This window comes from Talpa occidentalis, unplaced genomic scaffold (assembly GCF_014898055.3).
Source record: "Talpa occidentalis isolate TD23 unplaced genomic scaffold, MPIMG_talOcc4v2.1 talOcc4.12, whole genome shotgun sequence".
Classification (NCBI taxonomy): Eukaryota; Metazoa; Chordata; class Mammalia; order Eulipotyphla; family Talpidae; genus Talpa; species Talpa occidentalis.
Window position 1 is genome coordinate 13,585,263 of NW_023601212.1, and position 24,328 is coordinate 13,609,590.

General features: G+C 41.8%; 1 long non-coding RNA gene across 3 annotated transcripts in view; it reads right to left on the minus strand.

Annotated features, from left to right (window-relative positions):
* The window catches only part of LOC119240679 (uncharacterized), a 170,546-nt gene that overhangs the window by 74,810 nt on the left and 71,408 nt on the right, over window positions 1–24,328 (minus strand). The window lies entirely within an intron of this gene.

The window sequence follows — 24,328 nt, forward strand, 5'->3', positions numbered from 1 at the left end:
GGCCAAAGTCCAAGTTCTCCAGACTCTTGACACCCCAAGGTTTCTCATTTCTGTTGGATAGGGGTGGGAGTTCAGCCTCCCCATGTGGTCTACATGACACCACTGAGTTGGGGGGACCTCATTGCCTCTATGTGGTCTCTCCAGGAGGCCTCCTCTGACTTGACCCCAGCTGAGAGGAGAGAGGCACCTGCTGAGCCTCTCAGTGAGGAACTTCAGGCTCCCTACTTGGCTGCTGATGGTGGGGGCCGCACTACAGTTTCTCCTGTGTGTCTGACTGCAGAGAGTGGCAATTGTCTAAATGTTCAATGTCTTACCAGTCTGCCCTTTCCTGGCCCTCTGGCTGGAGAGAGCAGGTCTTTATTGGGGCTTTCATGCGGGTTCGCATTGGTGTTTCCAGATTGTCAGTCCTTAAGTTCTAAGCTAGGAATATATGAAGAGGACACCCAAAGGACCCCCCCCACCCCGTTATTCCTCAGGTCCCAGGGCCCCTACCTCCCTGCCTTCTCTCCACCTTTGAGAACCTCTCATATTTATTTTATTTACATTGTCCAGGGATTTTCATTGTGGTTGTTTTATATACACTGTCCAGGGGTTTTTGTTGTACTTAGTGGAAGACATAGAGCAAACTGTATCAATTTTGCCTTCCCCAAGTGGGGGCCTTTTACCACTAGAGATTATATCTGGTTAATAAGCTTAACCCAGCTCAAGCTTTTCCCTCCCCTTCAGCAGGTCTCACAAGTTTCCCCTAGGCATGAGCTGAGGAAGGGGCTCTGGTACAACAGGAGAAGGTGCCACGGGGTCTGGGCTACCAGTCAGGCAGCTCCCTCCTGCCCTCTGACCCCAGTTGGCCTCCATCTTGGATGCACACCTCCATCTTACAATGGGTCACCGCTGGCTTCGAGCTCACAATGTCTGTTCTAGCCACATCATCCCTTGGTGTCCTATGTTCACACACTCCTAAAAACCCAATGCCTCCACTTAAGGGTTGGCCAGCCTGTGTGGCCCCCCAGTGGTTAGGCTGCTGGCATCATACACTGGACCAGCTGCAGAGCCATTTACCTGCTCTCGGCCTGCATTGAAGCTGGCAGACTTTCCTGTCACCAGTATAAAAGCCAGTGCAGTGTTCCTAGGTTTAGAAGAGGCTGCTTCCAGAACCTGAAGAGTCTCACCAGGCATCTCACTTTTGTTGCCATGACAAAAGATTCAAGATTCAATTGTTTATATTTTACGTTGAAGGAGACAGTCCAACACTTGTACCCCTCAGCCGTGCATGGGTTGGGCAGGCCCCTAGGTCTTCCCAGGGTTAATCTCTTACCCTCTGAATCATATGTACTATGCTGAAGCTTCCACGATTTCCTCAGCAAGGCCATGACCTTATCCAAAGTAGCTCTGTGCAGCCGTGGCTGACCCTGAAGGAAATGACAGCTGGGAGCTGGCTGCTGGCTGGTGTCCCCAGGTGGCTGCTAGCTCTGCCTTGAGAGACGCAGCCCACGAGCTGTGTCTACCACCCATGAGTATCACACTCAACCTCAGGACAAGAACTGCTCACAATGGGATGTTCCCCAATTAAGAGGTGTAGAAACTAGAAGTTAAATAAAATTTACTGAGCTTGCATCGCTGGCAAGAACAGAGTCAGCCGTCTGAGAGCAGAGCCCACTACAGACCCCTCCTGGGATGGGCTGGCTCCTGTGCTTGTTGGCTAAATGGTAGCTCATTATCATCATCCTCTGCTAAATAATTAGCCAGTGCAATACTGAAATGTAACCGGCTATTGGAGAAGGAGGAGTTGATTTTGCTCCTAGACAAGGCACCATGGAACAAAAACAGATTGTGGATAGTGGGGGACGCTCTAGCCTGCAAGCCTTGCTGATACCAGAGTTCCCCTGGCTCCTGTCCCAGGCTGGGACCCTTGGCTCCATTCCCAGATGGGGACCCCTGGGTTTAGTTTCACCCTGAAGTGAAAGCAGGGCCTCTGTGTCCCCTCTCTGGTCTGTACTGTGACCCTCCCCTGAAAGATGGACAAGGAAACTCTTGGCTGGGCAGGTGGCAGCCCAGACCCTCAACCCCCCGATCCTGCAGAGGCACTGGCCTCCCCGGGGGCTCTGCCAGAGCCCTGCTGAAAGTGAGTCTTCTCTGGGTGAGGGAGGGTCCCGCATACACCCGCACTGCCTTTCATGAGCACCAGGCAGGGAGCCAGCGCCCAGCAAACCTTCAGACAGGGTGTGTTTGTCTCAGGGTGGGCACTTAGCCATCTCTCTGCTCCTCCCACTCACTCACTCCTACTTCTGGGCCCCTGCCCATCCTTGCCCACTCCTCTGTCTCACACCAGCAGGAATTTGGAGGCACAGGCATTTTTCTTTCATGAAGGAAACAACCCCCTCTGTCTGACGCCTCCCTGGGTCGATAAGAGAGGGGACGCTCAGCCAGGCCTGGAGTCAGCTATGGGATCAGCTGCCTCTCTCTGTAAAAGCCATCGTGATGGGCGGGCTCAGCCTGCCCAGGCCTCCTCCCATTCGGGAGGTGAGGGGCGGGCTGGCACGTCTCGCTGGGCTGGTGCGTCTCGCTGGGACCCCTCGCTCTCTGGGCCCTGACCCCGGCGTCCAGGCCGATTGCATCAGGGATGTTTATGTGGAGCTTTCCTGTTTGCCAGGTATTAGGCAAAACACCTGGTAAGTACTGGCTCCTAACACTGCTGCATCTATGACTTCATAACAACCCGTGAGGTAAATACTGTCACAGTCTCCGCCTCATAGCTGTGGTCACATCCATAATATCAGATATTTACTGTGTCATGCTCTGTCCTGAGCTGCTATATGTGACTATTTCATAGTTTATAAATATGAATTGTAAAATAATTATATAAAATAATATTTATTATTAAAATAAACAAATATTTATTAAAATTATATATAAGATAGGAATTAGAATATATTTACTAGTATAAATATATTATTTTACCTGTAATTCACAAATCTAGACAACCACTCAATGCTCATAACAACCCTATGAAGCTGGTACATTGTGATTTCCATTTTATGGGCGAGGGTAATAACTGCTCTGGATTCGGCCTCCGTGCCATCATGCTGTACAGCAGCTGAGATGCCCAGTCAGTTGCCCAAGCCTCTCCCCTCTAGGAGGTTAGTATTTGAACTTTGGACTCTACAGCCGGTGCTCTTACCAACTAGCACATGACCATCTCTCATTTGGATAAGAAATGGGAACTCTTGGCCTAGAAGTCCAGCCAAGTTGGTGGGAAAAGAAACATTTTACCCAGTGGCCCGGGCCCTCCTCATCCCATGGCTGAGAATGGACCCAAGCAGTCGGGTAAGCCAAGCCGAGTTCATGGCCCAGGTTGCAGAGCGGTCCAGCTGCAGGCGGAGGAGGCCGGAGTTAACATCTACAGGCCCCCCTCAGCCCAGAAACCAACAATCTGGAATACTGTGGGACGAGAGGAGAAATTCCCATCTGCGTGTGGTCAGGACCGAATTGCACACCTCTGCACAAGCTCTCCCTAGCGAGGTTGCTCTTTGCACTCCCAGAAGACCACGGCGGTGCTCGTTCCTGGGCACCAAGGTAAAGACGGTACCACTGCCCAGAGTGGCTGGATGTCACTGTCAGAGACTCTCAACTATAACTCCTATTACTAAAATAAATGATTAGGGAGCTTTCTCTCTCCTGCTCTAAGCGCTCCATTAAGCAAATGAAATAGAAGCATTCCGATACACTCCCTTTTCCCTTTCCTTCCTGTGATTAACTGCATAATAAAAATGATATTACACGAGCATAAATTTCACAGAAGCCCATGTAAGTGACAAACCATGCTAAGGACAACAGTAAGGAAGGGTCATAATTTTAGGTGACCTCAGCATCCTGCGTGACCCATGCCAATCTCGTTCCTGGCCCCTGTGGGTCTTTACCCTACTCCATAGTCTCAATCTTCATTAGAGGTTTGGTGGCTCGTGTCTCAGGAAGAGCCAAGTTAGCTTCAGACACAGATCTCTTACTGGTTTCCAAGCTAGGCACCGGTTGCCACCCTGCAGGAAATTGGAATAATTGTCTCTGCCTGAGACAGCCTTTGTCTGAAGATGAACTTGAGCTCTGAAGGCTGGAGGAAGCATGGTCCAGTCTGCCGAGCACCTGGGGGTCAGGTATTTTCTTGTCCACTCCCGGTCTCTGAGCTTCTCTGTCCTCTGTCAGTTGCCAGGAGATCGGCCTTTGCCAGCGCTAGGCCCTGGGCTTGGCAAATTCCTTCACCCTGGTCTGGCCTTCCTGGGTCCTGACTTCCTGCTTCCTTTAGCTTGTGGCCAATCCCTGTTTACCTGGATCTTTGGGTTCTCATCTCTACCTTGTACAAGGTGAGTGTGATGTCAGCTCCCAGAATCCATGGAGGAAAATGCTCCTGGCCAACAACTCTCTCTTCTCTACAAATAAACCTCACACTCATTAAACAGAGTCTTCCTAAACTTTCTGCCTAGTTATATGAGAAGAGGATACAGGTAGACTCACCCAAACAGACTTAAACATATAAGCTGAAACCCTTAAACATGTTCATATACAGGCATACATGTGCATACAGACTGCATATATAAATACATGAGAACACATACACAAATAGAGCTACTTGTAGATGTAAGCTCTTCAAGATAAATACCAAATACATGCATACTTACATTCACACACACACACACTCACATTCACACTCACACATGCAGACACATTAGCAATAAAACCAAATGATGTGCTTTATCTCTTAGTTATGTTTGTAACTTCAGTGCCTAGCAGAGTATCTGGAATAAAAAGGTGTTCAATGAAAATGTTTTCAACGAATGAATACAGAGGCACAGCTCTGCCCTCCCCTGTCAGCCACATGAGTAACTGGAGCAAGTCCCTCAGTTCTTCAAACCCTGAGCTCTGCCTGTCCCTGGGACAGAAATCAAGCATCAGTTTCACGGAGGACAAGGAATTGCAAATGGTGTGATGTGAGTGTCATTGCTTACTTCTGTCCCTCAGCGCCCAGCTGTTCCTCCACACCCGGATTTCTAGAGCGGACTCCTCATCAAAGCCCCTCCCCCTACACCATCGCGCCTCAAATCCTCACATTACAAAAATCTTATTTTGATATTTGCTTAGAGCAGTTCCTGTTTTTCTTTATTTCTCAAACTCTGCAACAGATTTCTCTGGAGCCACAGCATGCCTGCCAGGCTGCCCTTCACCCCACACAATATGCCCACTGTATGAAGCTGGGTGGGGGACTTCCTTTTCACCAAAACATGCTGCCTTCCAGCCTTGCTAGTCCTAGGCTGAGTCACCAGAAAGAGATGGAGCCCCACTGCTCTCAGCTCTTGTCTCATCCTCCTCCTTGCATTTGAACACTTGCCTGCAGCCCTCCCCGGTCTGCTCCCCTGCCTTAGCCTGGCGGCAGATGACCAGCTAACAGGGATCAGGTGCCAGCTTCAGGCAGGGTGGTTTACAGCCAGTCTCTCCTTTAACCCTCACAGCAACCCAATGTGATGAGCATTTTTCTCCCCATCTTATGCATGGTTTTAAAAACTAAGCTTCAGAAACTACAAGTTCACATGGGTGGAGGTTATATTCAAAGTACGTCTGTCTGGTGCTTTGCATCCTGTCTGGCGCTTTGCATCCTGTCTGGCTACATCGGCGTTCCCCCATAAGGTGGTATGTTGAATCTGTCTAAAGCACAAGTCAGGAAATACAGCCATCAGTTCAGCTCAGGGTCAAATTGAGCCTCCATTTCCTCATCAGGGAGTCCAGGCTCTTATTTCCTGACTGCCTTGTAGGCCTAATATAGGCAGGGCAGCCCTATTCACTTATGCAGTTTGCAGCCTGCACAGAGGGGCCTGTCAAGCAGGGGGCTGAACTCCAGCCCAGTCTCCTCTGGCCAGAATCTGTGTGGGCCCCAAAGGGGTGTCTCTAATACACAGTCTCTGATTAGGCCCCAAGCTTCAGAAACAAGTAAGGCTAAGATGCCCTGGAGAAGTTGCAGGGAAAGAAGTCCTTCTGGAATAAAGCTGCGGGGGTGGCCAAGCAGCCAACAGAGGCTCAGAGGTTCTCTCAGGCTTCCCTTCCACCCAGGTCCTTACCTACACAGAAGGGAGTGAACAGGAAGAAGACATCAGAGGTTGGGTCACCCCTGTGAGTTTCTACACAAACGAGGGGTATAGGGATGGGAACTGGGAAGGAAGGTCCTGGGTTGCACATCATGTGGAAAACTGCATTTCAAGAACTTTAAGAAAATGCTGAGTTATCACTGAGACTCTCACCTGCCAGCGAGCAGGTCAAAGAAGTGCCATTCTGAAGTAACTGTCCTTCTGGGCAGTCCCAGGTGCAGAACTTGGGCAGAAGTGACAGGTAGATAGGGTGGGAGAAGATTTCTTAAAGGAATTTTGGTGATGAAATCAGTATTCAGGGCAGGGCATGATGCCTCCACCTGCTCTCCAGCTTCCTCCTCATCTCTGTCACCCTTCACTCCCTGTGGTCCGAACACAGAGACCTTTTAGGCCTTCTGTCTCCCTTCTCACATTCTTCTGGTAAGCTATTACTTGTCCTTCAACTTTTTTAATCCCATAATTAAGGCAGGCACTTTGACCCCATTACATATGCACATGAAATATGCAATGTTCACTGCATGACCAAGGATAAAATGTACCAAGAGTGACAGGACTGTGCTTCTTAGGTGGAAACTCCTCTGCATAAAAAATAACTTGGGAAATCCAGCAAGTTGACTGCAGAGTGAAGATGCTGGGTTTGCTTCCTCTATATATTCACAACCAAATTACAGCTAAACAAAGATAATAACACCTAAAAGATAAATGAATGACTATCACATATATCAGGAGTAATGGCATGGCAGAAAGGGGCAGGAAATACTATAATTGTGTTTAGAGCAATCAGGGCAGACAACCCACACAAGGAGAGGTGGCTGTCCATATCAGGGAATGTAAAAAACTGGGTACCACATTAAAGAATGGGAGCCCAAAGTTGGTAGGCAGAACAGAGGGCAAACTACTAGAAAACTAAAGGAGTAAGGTGCAGAGTGGTGATTACTGCTTTGAACCTGAGGCTCCCAAATCAGAACAGTTAGAGACCAACAGGTAGAGAAGCAGGTTAGCTCATCTATGTCTCTGCATAGAAGAGGCTGTGATATGCAAAACATCTGCCTTATCCCCACCCAGGCACCAACCCAAGACTACTCAGTGCTCTCACTAACTAGAGTTTGAAGCACCAGGACCTTAACAACAGGACCAAGTGTGCCAGGATAAGACTCTATCCTTGAGAAGCAAATAGAACAATTTGTGGTTTATGGCCCAATCTCAATTATAGTCCCCACTACACACTACATCTATTGTTCAACCACAGCCTAGATATTGAGGCTGACATTTTGATCAAAAAGTTGGCCTAATGGAGGAGATCACTGGATCCCCACTACACAACTTGGATACTCATAGCACTAATGAAAGTTTAAACCCTTTATGCTCATTGAAGGCAAACTTTCAGCGTTCTATGGCCCTGGTTCCTCCCAACCTAATGCCCCTTACTAACACCATCAGCCCAGCCATCTGAACAGGTACAAAGCTCAGTCTAACAATAAAAACCTAAAAATCCTGGGTAAAGATACCTAAAATTATATCCAGCTTCTTGTAGGAGGGGGTATAAAATTAATTTATCAAGAAAACTCCCTATTATATTACATCCCATAAAAACTAAAGATCAAGACATTTGTGGGGTGTCCTACAAATGCTGGAGCAAAAACAAACCAACCAACCCAAGCAAAGTTTCAAGTCAGCAGAACTGTGGAATATGCCTAATAAGTTTAAGTTAACACTTATAATCATGCTTGGTGAGTTAAGAAAAACAATGGTTGATTGAAAATAGGACAACCAATACTGAGAAAATATGAGACTGTTGCAAGTAGACATAATGGACCAAGAAATAGTATAGCCAAATTTAAAAATACAACATAGGACCTCACCATAGATAAACACAAGTATTGGAAATAAGTAACAAGAGTGAAAGCACAGTGACAGAGACATACAAATAGAGCAATCAAAAGAATTTTTTAAAATGAAAACTGTGTAAGAGCTCAAAAGAGAACCAATATCCTTTTTATGAGAGTTGCAGAAGGAGATGAGAAAGTCATAGAAAATTAACTTAAAGAAATGATTGCTGAGAATCATCTCAATTTGGTGTCTTGATGTCTTCATTCAAGAGACCCAAAGAGTTCCAAACAAAATAATGCCAGGCTGACACACTCCAATCCACATTATAATTTAACTTTTGAAAGTTAATGTCAAGGAAAGAACACTAAAAGCATGGAGAGAACGAAGATTAGCCTATAATGGAATACCTATTAGAATCTCTGTGAACTCCTCCATGGAAATGTTACGAGCAAGTAGGAATTGGCAAGAGATTAATTTTAAAGCACTCAATGAAAAAAGATTTTCTGTCTATAAAACTTCACCCTGCAAGATTATTATTTAAGACAGAAAGAAGGGTAGGGAGTTTCACAGAAAAGCAAAAATTAAAAGAAAATATCAACACTCAGTTGAACTTGAAAGAAGCACTAAAAGGGCTATTATAAAACAACAATAAAACAAATATAGAGCTAATTATATGATGATGAGGAGGAAAAGAGTAAAAATGTGGCCCATGAGAATAAGCTTCAGATATAACCATTTTCAGACAAAATCAGTAGAAGTAACACATGAAAAACGAAAATGGAGCCTAAACAAAACATGAAATTAAAATGCAAAAAACAAAAGGATGAGGATTTTTAAAATTTTTAAATAACAAAATGGCAGTAAACACTAATGTAACAATAACCACCTTCAATGAGAACAGCTTAAAATTCACCGATTAGAGGTATAGAGTGACTAGTGGGTTGCAAACAAGAGTTCGAAGTTGTTCTGTTTACAGGAAACTCATTTCATCGCTAAAGATAAGCACAGTCTTAGAGTTAAAGGTTGGAAGACAATCCTACAAGCAAACGGTAATCAAAAAAGTTGAGATCATACAAAGTGCTCTTCCTGATCATAATGCCATATAGAAATCAACTATTAAAAAAAAAACTGGAAAAACTTTAATACCTGGAGATTAAATAACATGCTTCTTAATAATAACTGGTTTACAGAAGAAATTAAAGCAGAAATCGAAAAATACCTGCAGCCATTGAAAATAAGGAAATAAGCTATCTGAATATATGGGATGCAGCAAAAGCAGTCAAAAAGGAAGACAGCTGCAGTGTGGGCCCACATTAAGAAGAAAAATCCCAAACAACTAAATATTACACCTGCAGCAACTTGAAAAGAAGGAACAAACAAGAACTAAAGTTAGTAGAAGAAAGGAAATAATAAAAATAAAAGCAGAAGTATCCTTTGGGTAAATACCTAGGAGTGGAATTGCAGGATCATATGGAAGCTCTCCAAAGGGCACCTGCACCCCTATGTTTATAGCAGCACTATTTACAATAGCTAAGCTTTGGAAAATGCCCCAAAATAGATGACTGAATCAAGAAAATGTGGTACATAGACACAATGGAATATTACTCAGCAATCAAAAAAGATAAACTCATGCAATTTGCAGCAACATGGATGGAGCTGGAAGGATCATGCTCAGCAAAATAAGCCAGGAAGAAAATGAAAAATACCAGATGGTCTCACTCATAGCAGGAATCTAGAAAACCTATATAAGGGACCAGGAAAAAAGCACTATAAGAAAAAATCAAAATCAACAAACAACTATAAACCAGAGACACACTATGGGGGGGTGGGGAAAAGAGGGATTGGGGTCAAAATATGGGGGTTGCAATTGTATGGGGAATATAAAAATAAAAAAAAATGAGAGCAGAAGTAAAATAAAAAAACAAAAACAACATAGAAAAGATCGATGAAATTAAGAGTTGGTTCTTTTGAGAACAATTGTGATTAGCCTCTAGTGCAGGCAAACTAAGAGGAGAGAAAACATTAATAAACAGAATTAGAAATGAAGAAAAAACCTAGAGATCTGACTATAAAATTGAGGCTACCAGAATTGGGGGCAAAGGGTGGAGGAGGTTGAATGTACTGTGGTGGAGGATTATGGATACTATTGTGGTAGAAACGGTGATATATCTGAAGGTGGTGTGATCCTGTATCTCTACATAATACATTGTTGCATGCCAATATTACATCAATAAAATTAACTACAAAAAAGCTTTAAAACACACACACACACACACACGCACACGGAATTGTCCTAATATGACACCTCATGATTTTTGGATATTAAAGGTACATCCTACCTGGAGTCCTTTGTAAGTGCCAGAAATACACATAAACATGCATGTGCAAATCAATAACCCAACATGTGCATGGGTGAGGGACTGAGCCTAAATGAAAGTCATCACCTCTATGGAATTAAGAAGATGGGGGAAAAAGTCCTGAGGTGAGGAAGCCTCTGAGTTGGATTTCTTGGTCTTGTATCCTAGCTCTGGCACTTAATGCTTTAACCACTTTGAGTAAATTACTTAGCCTATGTAATTCATTTTATCAGTTGTGAAAATGGGCATATCATTTTCCAGAATTAAAAAATTAAAAACATCAACCTTTTATTGTGCTTACTCTGGGCTCCAGGTACTGTTCTGTGTGCATTATATATATATATATATATATAAAATTATAAAATATATATTATACATAATATATATAATTTATATTTTATTATATATTATATATAATTATATGTGTGTGAGTGTGTCTGTGTGTGTGTTTGTGTTGGAATAGAAATAGATATATGGATGAATGGAACAGAATTGAAAGACCAGAAATAAATTCATGTATATCCGTATATCTCTCTACTTAATGGCTCCTTAGCCAAGGAGCCAGAACCATGCAATAGAGAACATCTCTTTAACAGTGTTCGGAAACCTGGTTGGCCACATGTAAAAGAATGAAGTGGGATCATTCTTTAACTCCATGCACAAAAAAATTCAAAATAAAGGCTTAGATATAAGACCTGCAACAATGAAATATATAGAAAAAAGCATAGCACTGTGTTTCATGACATCAACGATGAAGATGATTTTGGAGACTGGAATCCTACACCAAGGGGAATAAAGGGAAAAATGAACAGTTGGGATTGCCTCAAATTCAAAAACTTTTATACAATGAATGAAATCATGTAAGTAAATTAAACGGATAGTCTGACTAATCGGGAAAAAAAATTTACATTGTATAAATAGGGTTAATAACCCAAAAAAATGCGAAATAACTTATCTGATTCAACAACTAAAAAAAAAAACCACAATCCCATTAACAAATGGGCAACAGAACTGAACAGCCAATTCACCAAAGAGGATATATACAGGGCCAATAAATAAGTGTTACTACTTATTTATTGATGCAGGTTAAAATCAAATTGAGGTAATATCTCACACCCATGAGCACAGCACATATTAAAAAGACCCCTAACAATAAGTGCTGAAGAAGATTTGGGGAAAGAGGAACCCTATTACACAATTGGTAGGAGTGCAAATTAATGTGGCTATTTTGGAAAAAGATCTGAATTTACCTTAAAAAACTAAAAATGGAAATACTGTATGTTATGACCCAGCAATCCTACTTTTCTACCTCTATCCAAAGAACATGAAACAATCAACTGAAAAAATGATATCCTGTACAATGCTTATTGCAGCATTATTTACAATAGCTAGGACGTAAAAATAACTTAAGTGTCCTCTGGCAGATGACTGGACTATGAAAATGTGGTTTAGCCACACAATGGAATACCATTCAACCATAAGGAAAGATGAAATGTTGCCATTTACAGCACAGTGAAGGAGTTCCTGGGAATTATTTGTAGCAAAGCAAATCAAAATGACAGACGCAAATATTGAACATGTACACAGGAGGCAATTCAACAAAGAAAAATATTTATAAAAACCAGTGGCTGCTAGTAAAAGAAGTGAGGTGGAAAGGTGAAGAATGACAGGAAAAGGTGAAAGGAGTATAAGGGATGGTAGAGGGAAATAGAAAGTAAGTTCTGAGCATTTTCTAGAAACAAGGGAAAATCATTTTAAATTAAAAATCAAGATATGGGAGGGGGCGGAGCAACATGGCGGCGAGGAGACGCTGCGAGTAAGATCTCCCATTAAAAAAAGTGAATAGGGAGGAAAAGCGGCAGGTCCCAGTGAGAACTGGGACACGGAAGATAAACGGGTGACGCCAGCGAACTGCCCGAAGAAGAAAGTGGCCATAAAAGAGGACTAGAAGGGAGGGAAGCGCAGAACCCTGCTCCCCTCCCCCGCCCACAGAGGCGGCACTCTCCGACCGGCAGAGAGGAGGAAACAACAAACCAAAACGGCCCACAAGAACAAACGACGCAGCAAGCGGGACTGTGAGTGGAAAGGAACTATTGCAGCCACCACACCCCGTGAACGGGAGCTGAGGCGAACCCTGCAGGATCCGCCGCCGCGGCGGTGAGCAAACGGCTCCGGGCGCCATTAGAGAAGAACAAAGACCCCGGGAGACGCGCACACAGCCCGGGCTGCCGGTAAGCTGGCGCGGAAACGCGGAGTGCTCAGCGCGCTTGAAAAGCAAGTGCAGACCTGGATCGCGGCTGCCCAGGTCCCCGCGCCTGCGACCTAGGCTTGCGGGGAGACGACCTAGGCTTGCGGGGAGACGCGCGGAGGTCCTCACTGAGGTGAAGGTCCCTCCCTGAGTAAGCAGGATCCAGGCACCCAGGCACGGGAGCGGTGCAAAAGGCGCCATTCCCGCGCCACTGAACTGGGCTACAGCCCGCGTCCTGGAACTGTGGGCTTTGAACTGAGACCCGGGGCACGAAAATTCGGGGCGTGGTTTCTCCACGACGGTGGAGCACAAGGCAGACACAGCACCCCAAAGCTGTTGAGGTGTACCCTACCATTCCCGCTCTGTTCTCTGTCCCACGGGGTGGGGGGAGGCGAAAAACAGCCCCCCAAGGACAATAGGAGAGATCTCTGGCGCCACCTAGCGACCAGGAAAAAAAAAGTCACTAACACCCTATAAAACAGGGCATTTATTAAGACTGATTGAAAAGGGCAGAAGGTTTCTGGAGGACCCAGTGGCCAGCCGGGAAGTTATTCCACGCCAGGCCCCTTCCGACCAGCAGTCTGAGCCCACAGAGGGAGCAGGCACCCACGTCCGGGGCAGACCGGGTGCGCAGAAGAGTGTGCCTGAAACCGGAGGCGCAGGGACTGCATCCCGCTTCGCCATTTGAGAACAGGGACATTTCTTCAGTAAAAACTGCCTAAAACCAGCAGAAAGCTCCCCCAGAAGACAGAGATGGCTCCTGGAAGAGCCAGAGGGGAGCGGAGAAGTTCACCCAAGATGTCAGTCAGTCCGAGCAACACAGTGTCCCAACGCATACGACAAATTAGAAAACAGACAGTAGGGAGTAGAAGAACCACACGCAACCTAACAACTCCTCAGGAAAGAAGCACACCACAAAAAGAAAACCACTCCCCAGATTGCAACGACAGCAACTTGGAAGAACTTCTGAGCCTTCCAGAAAGAGAATTTAAAATTGCCATGATTAAAAAAGTGATAGATCAGAAGAAGGAAATTGAGTCCCTAAAGAGGGAAGTAAGAGAAATGCAGGAGATCAAAGAATTAATGGAGGAACTAAAGAACTCTGGGAAAAGCAATGAAAGCAGAATAGATGAAATGGAAGAACGAATAAGTAATCTTGAAGACACAGAAATAAAAAGAACCAAAACAGAAAAGGAAAGAGAAGTACGAAGGAAAAAGAATGAAGAAAGACTTCGGGAACTATCTGACTCCATGAGGAAAGGAAATATAAGAGTTATAGGAATTCCAGAAGGAGAGGAGAGAGATGTAGGAACAGAGAAAATATTCATGGATATAATTGAAGAGAACTTCCCAAATGAGAAGAAGGAGCTGAAAATTGATATACAAGAAGCAAGAAGAACACCAAACTTCCACGACGAAAGGAAAAACACAGCAAGACACATAATAGTAAAGCTCCCAAGAATCCAGGACAAGGAAAAAATAATGAAGCTGACAAGAGGGAAGAAACAGATAACATTCAAAGGAAAACCAATCAGGCTGACATCAGACTTCTCTGAAGAAACACTACGGGCAAGGAGAGAGTGGAGGGACATAGTCAACAGACTCCAAGAAAACAGATGCCAACCAAGAATACTCTATCCCGCAAAGCTCTCTTTCCTCCATGAAGAAAGAATATGGACCTTCCCAGACAAAGAGAAACTCCGGAATTTCATTGCGACTAAACCCCCACTCCAAAAAATACTACAAGGAATCCTAAAGCCAGAACCTCAGAGGGACGAATAACAACGAAAGAAGACCAAAAAAAAAAAAAAAAAAGTTATTAAAAGAATAAATAAATAAAATCAAAGGAAAGACAAACATAATGGCAAATACAGATGCTAACATATCAATATTAACTCTAAATGTAAATGGACTAAACTCTTCAATAAAAAGACACAGAGTTGCAGCCTGGATTAAGAAACAAAACCCAACCTTTTGCTGTCTCCAGGAAACACATTTAGCTACAAAAGATAAAAATAGGCTCAAAGTCAAAGGATGGAAAACAATCCTACAAGCAAATGGGCCAAAAAAGAAAGCAGGAACAGCTATACTTATATCAGATAAAACAGACTTCAAACTCAAAAAAATAAAAAGAGACCCCAATGGTAACTACATTATGATTAAGGGGACAATACTTCAAGAAGAAATAACACTCATTAACATATACTCACCAAACGAAAGAGCACCAAAATATATCAGACAACTGTTGTCCTCTCTGAAAACAGACATCAGAGAAAACACATACGTAGTGGGAGACTTCAACACACCACTATCAACAATGGATAGATCAACAAGACAAAAATAAGTAAAGAAACTAAAGCTCTAAATAAGGACCTAGAGCATTTGGGCTTAACAGACATCTATAGAACACTAAACCCAAAAAAAACGGAGTACACATTTTTCTCAAGTGCACACGGATCATTCTCCAGGATCGATCACATACTGGGGCACAAGACAAACATCAACAGATACACCAAGATTGAAATCATACCAACCATCTTTTCTGACCACGAAGGCATCAAACTAGAAATAAATCATAAAAAGAAGGCAAGGAACTATCCTACCTCATGGAGATTAAAAGCCACATTACTGGAAGACCACTGGACTAACGAGGAGATCAAAGAAGAAATTAAAAAATTCTTTGAATTGAATGACAAGGAGGACACCAATATCCTAAATGTATGGGATGCAGCAAAAGCAGTAATAAGAGGAAAATATATAGCAATAGAAGCTCACATCAAAAAACAAGAAAGAACTCAAAGAAACAACCTAATCTCGAAGCTCAAAGATCTAGAAAAAGAACAACAAAAAAACCCCAGAACCAGTAGAAGAAAAGAAATAATAAAAACCAAAGCAGAAATAAATGAAATTGAAACTAAAAAAACAATCCAAAAGATCAATGAAACCAAGAGCTGGTTCTTTGAAAAAATAAATAAAATAGACAAACCCCTAGCCAGGCTCACAAAGGAAAAAAGGGAGAAAGCACAAATACACAGAATCATAAATGAAAGAGGAGAAATCACAACGGACACAGCAGAAATCAAAAGAATAATCAGTAACTACTATGAACAGTTATATGGAAACAAGTTCAACAATCTAGAGGAGATGGACAAATTCCTACAACTCTACAATCACCCAAAGCTAGATAAAGAAGAAATAGAACACCTAAACAGACCAATTACAAGCAGCGAAATTGAAATGGTAATTAAAAACCTCCCCAAAAACAAAAGCCCAGGACCTGATGGATTTACAAATGAATTCTACCAAACATTCAGAGACGAATTAGTGCCTATCCTTCACAAACTCTTCCAAAAAATTGAGAAGGAAGGGACAATACCAAACACGTTCTATGAAGCCAATATTACACTAATACCAAAACCGAATAAGGACAACACAAAAAAGGAAAACTATAGGCCAATCTCCCTAATGAACACTGATGCAAAAATCCTCAATAAAATTTTAGCTATCAGAATCCAACAATGTATCCATAAGATAATTCACCACGACCAAGTTGGATTTATTCCAGGGGCACAAGGATGGTTTAACATCCGAAAATCAATCAACGTTATCCAACACATCAACAAAAAGAAATATAAAAACCATATGATAATATCAATAGATGCTGAGAAAGCTTTCGACAAAGTGCAACACCCATTCATGATAAAAGCCCTTGAAATTCTTGGGATACAAGGAACATACCTCAACATCATAAAGGCCATCTATGACAAGCCAACAGCCAGTATCATTCTCAATGGTGAAAAGCTGAAAGCAATTCCATTAAGATCTGGAACAAGACAAGGATGTCCACTCTCACCACTGCTTTTCAATATAATACTGGAAGTCCTAGCCAGAGCAATAAGACAAGAGAAAGACATCCAAGGAATCCAAATAGGAAAAGAAGAAGTCAAACTATCACTATTTGCAGATGATATGATAATATACATAGAGAACCCCAAAATCTCCACAGAAAAACTAATTCAACTCATCAATCAATTCAGTAAAGTGGCAGGATACAAAATCAACACGCAAAAGTCAGTGGCCTTCCTATACACAAACAATAAATCTGAAGAAGAAGAAATAAAAAAAACCACCCCTTTTATTATCGAAACAAAAAAAATCAAATATTTGGGAATAAATCTAACAAAAGAGGTAAAGGATCTATACAAAGAAAACTATAAAACACTGTTAAAAGAAATAGAAGAAGACACAAAGAAATGGAAAGACATCCCCTGCTCATGGATTGGAAGAATAAACATTATTAAAATGGCCATCCTACCAAAAGCAATATACAGATTCAATGCTATTCCAATCAAAATCTCAATGGCATTCTTCAAAGAAATAGAACAATTATTGATGAAATTCATATGGAATCACCAAAAACCCCGAATAGCCAAAGCTCTACTGAAAAAAAAAGAAGGAAATGGAGGCATCACACTCCCAGACTTCAAACTATACTACAAAGCCATAATCATCAAAACTGCATGGTATTGGAACAAGAACAGACATACAGACCAATGGAATCGAATAGAAAATCCAGAAATAAACCCACAGATTTATGGTCAACTAATCTTTGACAAAGGAGCAAAGACTATGCATTGGAGCAAAGAAAGTTTGTTCAATAAATGGTGCTGGGAAAACTGGGTCGCTACATGCAAAAGAATGAAGCTTGACCACTACCTCACACCATACACAAAAATCAACTCAAAATGGATTAAAGAACTAGACATAAGACCTGAAACCATAAAATACATAGAAGGAAATATAGGCGAAACACTACGGGATTTGCACATCAAAGACATCTTACAGACACATCACCCAAAGCAGTGATAGTGAAGAGAAAGATAAACAGCTGGGACTACATCAAATTAAAGAGCTTCTGCACAGCAAAAGAGACAATAACAAAAACAAAGAGAAACCCCACCAACTGGGAGAACATTTTTGCACCCAACACTAATGATAAAGGACTGATCACAAAAATCTGCAAAGAGCTGATGAGACTCAGCAACAACAAAGAAAATAATCCAGTCAAAAAATGGGCAGAAGAGCTAAAAAGAAACTTCTCTGAAGAGGAAATGCAAATGGCCAACAAGCATATGAAAAAATGTTCAACATCACTTGTCATCAGGGAAATGCAAATCAAAACTACCATGAGATACCATCTCACACCAGTGAGAATGGCACATATTAAAAAAACTAGCAACAACAAATGTTGGCGAGGGTGTGGAGAAAAAGGAACTCTTCTGCACTGTTGGTGGGAGTGCAAACTGGTCCAACCACTATGGAGAGCTGTGTGGAGATTTCTGGACCTACTAAACATAGAGCTTCCATATGATCCAGCAATTCCACTCCTAGGTATTTACCCAAAGGACACAGAAACATCAATTCCAAAGAGCACCTGCACTCCTATGTTTATAGCAGCACTGTTTACAATAGCTAAGCTTTGGAAACAACCCAAATGCCCAAAAATAGATGACTGGATCAAGAAGATGTGGTACATATATACCATGGAATATTACTCAGCATTCAAAAAAGATAAACACATGCAATTTGCAGCAACATGGATGGCACTGGAAGGGATCATGCTCAGCGAAATAAGCCAAAAAGAAAAAGAAAAATACCGGATGGTCTCACTCATAGCAGGAATCTAGAAAACTTAAATAAGGGACCAGGAAAATGAATATAAGAAAGTGAAAATCAAAATCAACAAAAAAACTATGAACCAGAGACACTTTTTGGGGGGTGGGGGGGTGGGAGGGGAGGATTGGGGTCAGAATGGGGCGTTTGCAATTGTATGGGGGAATATAAAAATAAAATTTAATATTTAAAAAAAAAAAAAAATCAAGATATGAAAAAGAAAATATTCAAAGAGAAAAGCAATAAAAGGCAATCTGCTCTTCTGGATAATGAACTGTGAGAGAAGGGTATAATAATTCAGAAAGAATGAGCAGAAGAGTAGCACCATGCCAAGGGAATAAGATACCCAGAAACAGATCTAGGTGGGTATGCAGTATATGATAAAGGGTATATGTCAAATCTGAAAAAAAAAATGGACAGATTATTCAATGAATATTGCTAATATATTTGGTAAATAATTTGGTATAAGAGCTAAGATGAATCCTTAACTTACACCTAATAAAAAAAAATAAAAAGTAATTCAAGGCACTTTTTAAAATGTGAAAAAAAAGGAAGCTATAACAAAGCTAGAAAAGAATGTAAGTGAGTTTTATGAGAGGTGTCCTTGTTTAATTTTGAAATCATGGGTTGGGAAATCCTTTTAGATCATGATTTGAAAAGGCATGTTTGGTAGTGTTGGATCCATAGATGTGTACAGACCAATTCCCTAAAATAGAATTTTAGCAGATACCTAATTATAAAATAGATAAAAACAGAGATAATTGGATTGACAATAGATGGACCTGCAGCCCTTCTTGAATACAGTTGTTGAAGCATCTCTACAGAATCCCTGGGGCAGAACAGAATCAACTTAGACACTGGATTAAAATGTAGATTCAGGCCTCCCCTGGTGGCGCAGCGTTTGAGCGCTGGGCTGCGAAGCTGCCCTCAGCCTCTGCAGTGCCGGTTCCATTCCCGGCTGCCAGGCAAGGGTCCCACATGGCATGCAGACCTCTCCTGTCGCGCCCACTGCTCCCCTCAGCAGTGTACTTGAGTCCTTCTGCCTGTTCTGTTCCCTGCTCTGGCTCTGGTGAATTCTCTCACCCTCCCGTGCTTCTGACTGTACCCAGTGCTTGTATAAATAAATCAATCTTTAAAAAACAAAAACAAAAACAAAAAAACACTCCTTCAAAAAAAAAATAAAATGTAGATTCTAGGACTGTACCCCACACTCCATACCTACTGAAAAAGAACCACTGTAGGATTATAACACATTCCCTACTAATCCTCACTCACACTATAGGTTGAGGGTTACAATGCTGACCTGAGTTCTGGGGAGCATTGTTAGAAAAGAACAGCAATTTAGAAGCAAACCAAACAAAACCAAGCTACCTTGATGATCAGCTTCAGATAGAAAGTGAGACTTCAGGGCATTCACAGAAGCGTCTGCAGCAGACAAAAACGAGCAAAACTGTTTTGTATGAACAAATAAGAGAAATTTATATTTCTCCAAGGGAACAGAGTATGCCAGAAGTTGTGAGACTGGGACTCACTGAGTAAGACATGGGGTGGGGTGGTGAGTGACAGAGCTGCAATGTCTAAAGGACGTTTTTAGAAAGGGGATGCTTGATGTCAACTTGAACCTGTTTATATTGCTATGATATAAAACCTTATTCTGGTGACTCTTCCCCATAAAAATCTGCAGGTAGTTTAACAACCCACAGATTGCCTGATATAAGCAGCATTTTCTTTCCCCACTTTTTTCTTTTTAATGAGGTATAATTGACCAAATTGTAAGATGTTTAACATGTACAACGTGAACATGATTGTATACATATAGAATACGTGTATGTACACACACACACACACACACACACACACACACACACACACACACTGAAAAGCTGTACCTGCTTTGTGCTGCACTGAGTTAATTAACATTTCCATCACCTAAGCAACATTTCCTCCCTCCCTCCCTCCCTCCCTCTTTTAGGTGAGAATAAGTGATGCTCTATTCTTTTAGCAAATGTCAATTATGCAATACAATTATTACCAACTATGAGTTCAACAATGTTATACATTAGATCCTCAGATACTGCTGCATCTTCTAACTTGAAGTTTGTATCTTTTTACCCATCTTTTCCTCTCCCTGCCCCCAACAAATGCTGGCAAACCTTTTTCTACTGTTTCTGTAAGTTTGAAATTTTTTTAATTCCACATGTACATGATACCACGTAGTATCTGCCTATTTCTGGTTTATTTCACTTAACCTAATTTCCTTCAGGGTCATCTATGTTGTCACAAGGATAGGCATTCCTCTTTTCTAAAGGCTGAATAATATTCCACTATATGTATATGGGTGTGTTTGTGTGTGTATATATATATATATATATATACACACACACATATACATGTGCATTGTGTGTATATATATATACACACACACATACTGTGCATATATATGTACACACATATACATACAAATAATATGAATAATGCTGCAATGAACATGGGAATACAGATATCTCTTTGCTATATACCAAAATGTTGTGTTTCCATTGTCATTTGTCTCAAGATACTTTTTGATTTCTTTTGGTTTTTTCTTTGATTCATTGGTTATTCAGGAGCATGCTGTTTAGTAGCCGCATTTGTGGATTTTCCCATTTTCTTCTCATAATTGATTTCTCATTTCAATCCATTGTGCTCAGAAAAGATTCTTAATATGATTTCAATCTTCCTAAATTTATTAAGACTCATTTTGTGCCTAAACATGACATAGATTGGAGAATGTTCTATTTGTATGCAGCTGCTGTTGGATAAAATGTTCTGTATTTATTTGTTAGGTCCATCTGGTTTAACATGTAGTTGAAGTCCAATGTTTCCTTATTGATTTTCTGTCTTGATGATCTGTGCATTGGTATAAGTAGAATCCTGAGGTCTCCTGCTATTATATTGCTGTCTATTTCTTCCTTTAGATCTGTTGATATTTGCTTTATATATAATTTAGGTATTCCTATGTTATGTGTATAAATATTATATCTGTTTGATGACTTTACCTCTATCATTATATAACGGCCTTCTTTGTCCCTTATTATAGTCTTTGGCTTACAGTCTAGTTTGTGGATATAAATATAGCTATCCCCGATTTCTTTTCATTTCCATTTGCATAAAATATTTTTTCTACCTCTTCAATTTCAATCTATGAGTTCTTAACATTAAAATAAGTCTTCTGGACAGTATATAGTTGGATCTTGCTTTCTTTTTTCAAACACTCTATATCTTTTCATTAGAGAATGTAGTCCATTCACATTTAAAGTGATTAGTGATAGGTAAGGACTTACTATTGCCATTTTGTTAATTGTTTTCTGCTAGGTTGTTTTGTAATTCCTTTGTTCCTCACTTCTCTTGATTTCGTTGGGATTTGATGATTTTGTAATGGTATGCTTTGGTTTCTTTTTCTTTACATTTTGTGTATCTACTTAGGTTTTTGCTTTTGGGTTACCATGAAGCTTACATAAAACATATTTATAATAGTCTATATGCTGAGAACAGCTTAACTCTGAACACATACTAAAGCTCTATATTTAATACTCCCCTCCCCACACACATACATTTTATGGCTTTTATGTCAGAATTTACATCTTTTCACACTGTGAATCTATTGACAAATTATTGTAATATAAGCAGATATTTCCTAGAAAGTAAGAAGGAGGCTGAGTTTCATACCTGGCATGGCAACAGTACACATAAAAGACTTAGATGGTCCATAATCTGAGGACATGGGTTTGACACCTTAACAGACCATTAGAACCCAAGATACCCCTCTGCCTCATGGATCCTGGGGAGAGCAGAAAGTGGTTTGAGGATGTGAGCTGATTTTATTTAGCCTGTGGACACTCCCAGTTGACATGCGGGAAGCCATTACATTAATAATTATAACTAAATATTTATACTATCACATATTCAATATTTGCCTCTTTTTACTAGACTCACAGGGATGAAAATTGTTTGTGTCCTGTTCTCACTGGTGTATCCCTAATACCTAATCACATGCTTGGCATAGCCAGTAATCAGTATTTAGTGGTTGGATGGGTGGCTGCTACATCATTAGAAAGTTGAAATATATTCACATTAACTGAGGTGTTAGAATACATGGTATAGAAATAGTTAACTCTGAAAGGATGAGATAAAATTAAAGATTTCTTCTAGCCATCAGGCTCTCTGATATATGGAGCAATGGGGTGCCAACAGATAATATAGCATGGATGTGGGAAAAGGGTGAAACTGGAGGCTTCTTCCTGTACCCCTAACCCCTTCAAGGGAGGGAGACAAGTTTTCCTATGTTACTGGAAGGTAACTAGATCCTTTACACAAGGCTATTGAAGACTGCTTCTATAACTCAGGGTCCTTAAAAAACTAATTAATATTAGCAACATTTGTTTTTTTAGTTCCAATTCTGTGGTAAGCATGGTGCCAAGCTTATTTGCATGAACTGGCTCACTAATTCCTGACAATAAAAGTCCTGAGGGTAAATTATATTGCCAATTCCACTCCTAGGTATTTACCCCCAAAATACAAAAATACTAATTCAAAGGGAAGTGTTCTCCTGTTTGCTGCAGACCTATTACAACATCTAAGTTATGGAAACAGGCTAAGTACTCAAGGACAGAGGAGTGGATGTGATACACACACACACAATGGAATACTACTCAGTTATAAAAAAGGATTAACTCCCGCCATTTGCAACAATATGCATGCCACTGGGGAGGATAAAGTTAAGCAAAATAAGTGAGCAGGAGAAAGACAATACAGGGTGGTTTCCCATGCAGAATATAGAGAAACGTAAAGGGTCAGTCAAAACGAAAACATAATAAACTTCACATCTGACTGCAAAACTGAGGCAACCAGACAGGGAGACTAGAAGGGTGCTAGTGGGGGACAGAGGGACCCAATGGAAGGTGGTCAAGGATTGTTGGGGTACTAGTGATGCAGGATGTGAAAGTATACATTTGTAGAGGTTTGGATCTACTACCCCCAGTGCAGGTACAAAGATGTAAACCCACTTTACTTCAATAAACATAACTTGGAAACAAACAAGCAAGCAAACAAGGAAGCTGGGGCTCTGTGTGGTCAAGTAATTTGTCCAGGATAACCATCACCAAGACTGCAAAACAACTCTGCCTGGCTTTCTAACCTGCATTTGTTGCCACCGACCACTTAAAGATTCCCAGGCCTTTCGCCAGCATTCTTCCTTTTTCCTTATGTTCACCCTGACAGTGCTTGCCAGCTTCTGCTGGTGTGCAGGGGGAGGGTGATAATCCAGTGACTCAGACACAGGGTCTAGATAAACCTCTGGGAATGTTTCATGCTTAACAGGGAGACCCAGACCTGTAGGACCTTAGGAGCTAGGAGAAGGATCCTTTGGATTGTAGGCCCTGGTACAGTGATTCTTCTGGATGATAATGCTCCAAGCCCTAGGCTGTAGCCCCCCTCCTTCCTAGGCCTCCTTTAACTGGCAAAAAGCCAGGAAGCTGGGGGTTAATTCCCCAGCTCAGTCATTTCTGGAAATCTTCTAGTTTTAAATTGCTGACAGATAAGCTAACCATGTCTCCTAGCCTTTCTGCACGACTGTGCTTCCATGAAACCCCTTAGCTTCCCTTCTTGCTTTGATCAATGCTCTCTAAGAACCAAGACAAAAAGGGGAGGAGAAGGGTCTGGATTCCAGGGCTGAAAGTCATTGGAAGGGGGCCAGCTATGCCTGCTGAGTGAGGGAAGGCAGCATGCATGTCTGACCTTGGAGCCCGTAGACAGGGTGGGACGTGGGTGGCTGGATCCAAGCACCAACCTGGATGTCCCTCCCAGCTCCAGCATGGCCCCACCTGCAGTTACAGCTCAGAAAGAGAGATGTTGAGTCACCAGGGCCTATGGCAATGAGTCAATGAGGCGAGGCCTAAGGCAGTTGGAGCGCTGACTAATCTGTTCAGGCCAAGATCACCTCAGGTGCATTCCTGCTAGTAGCCCACTGGCTGGTATGTGGAAGGCTAACAAGGGACCTGCAGCTCAGGAACCTTCCAGAGCCGGCAAAGGGAAATTTGGAGGTAGACCTCTTGGGA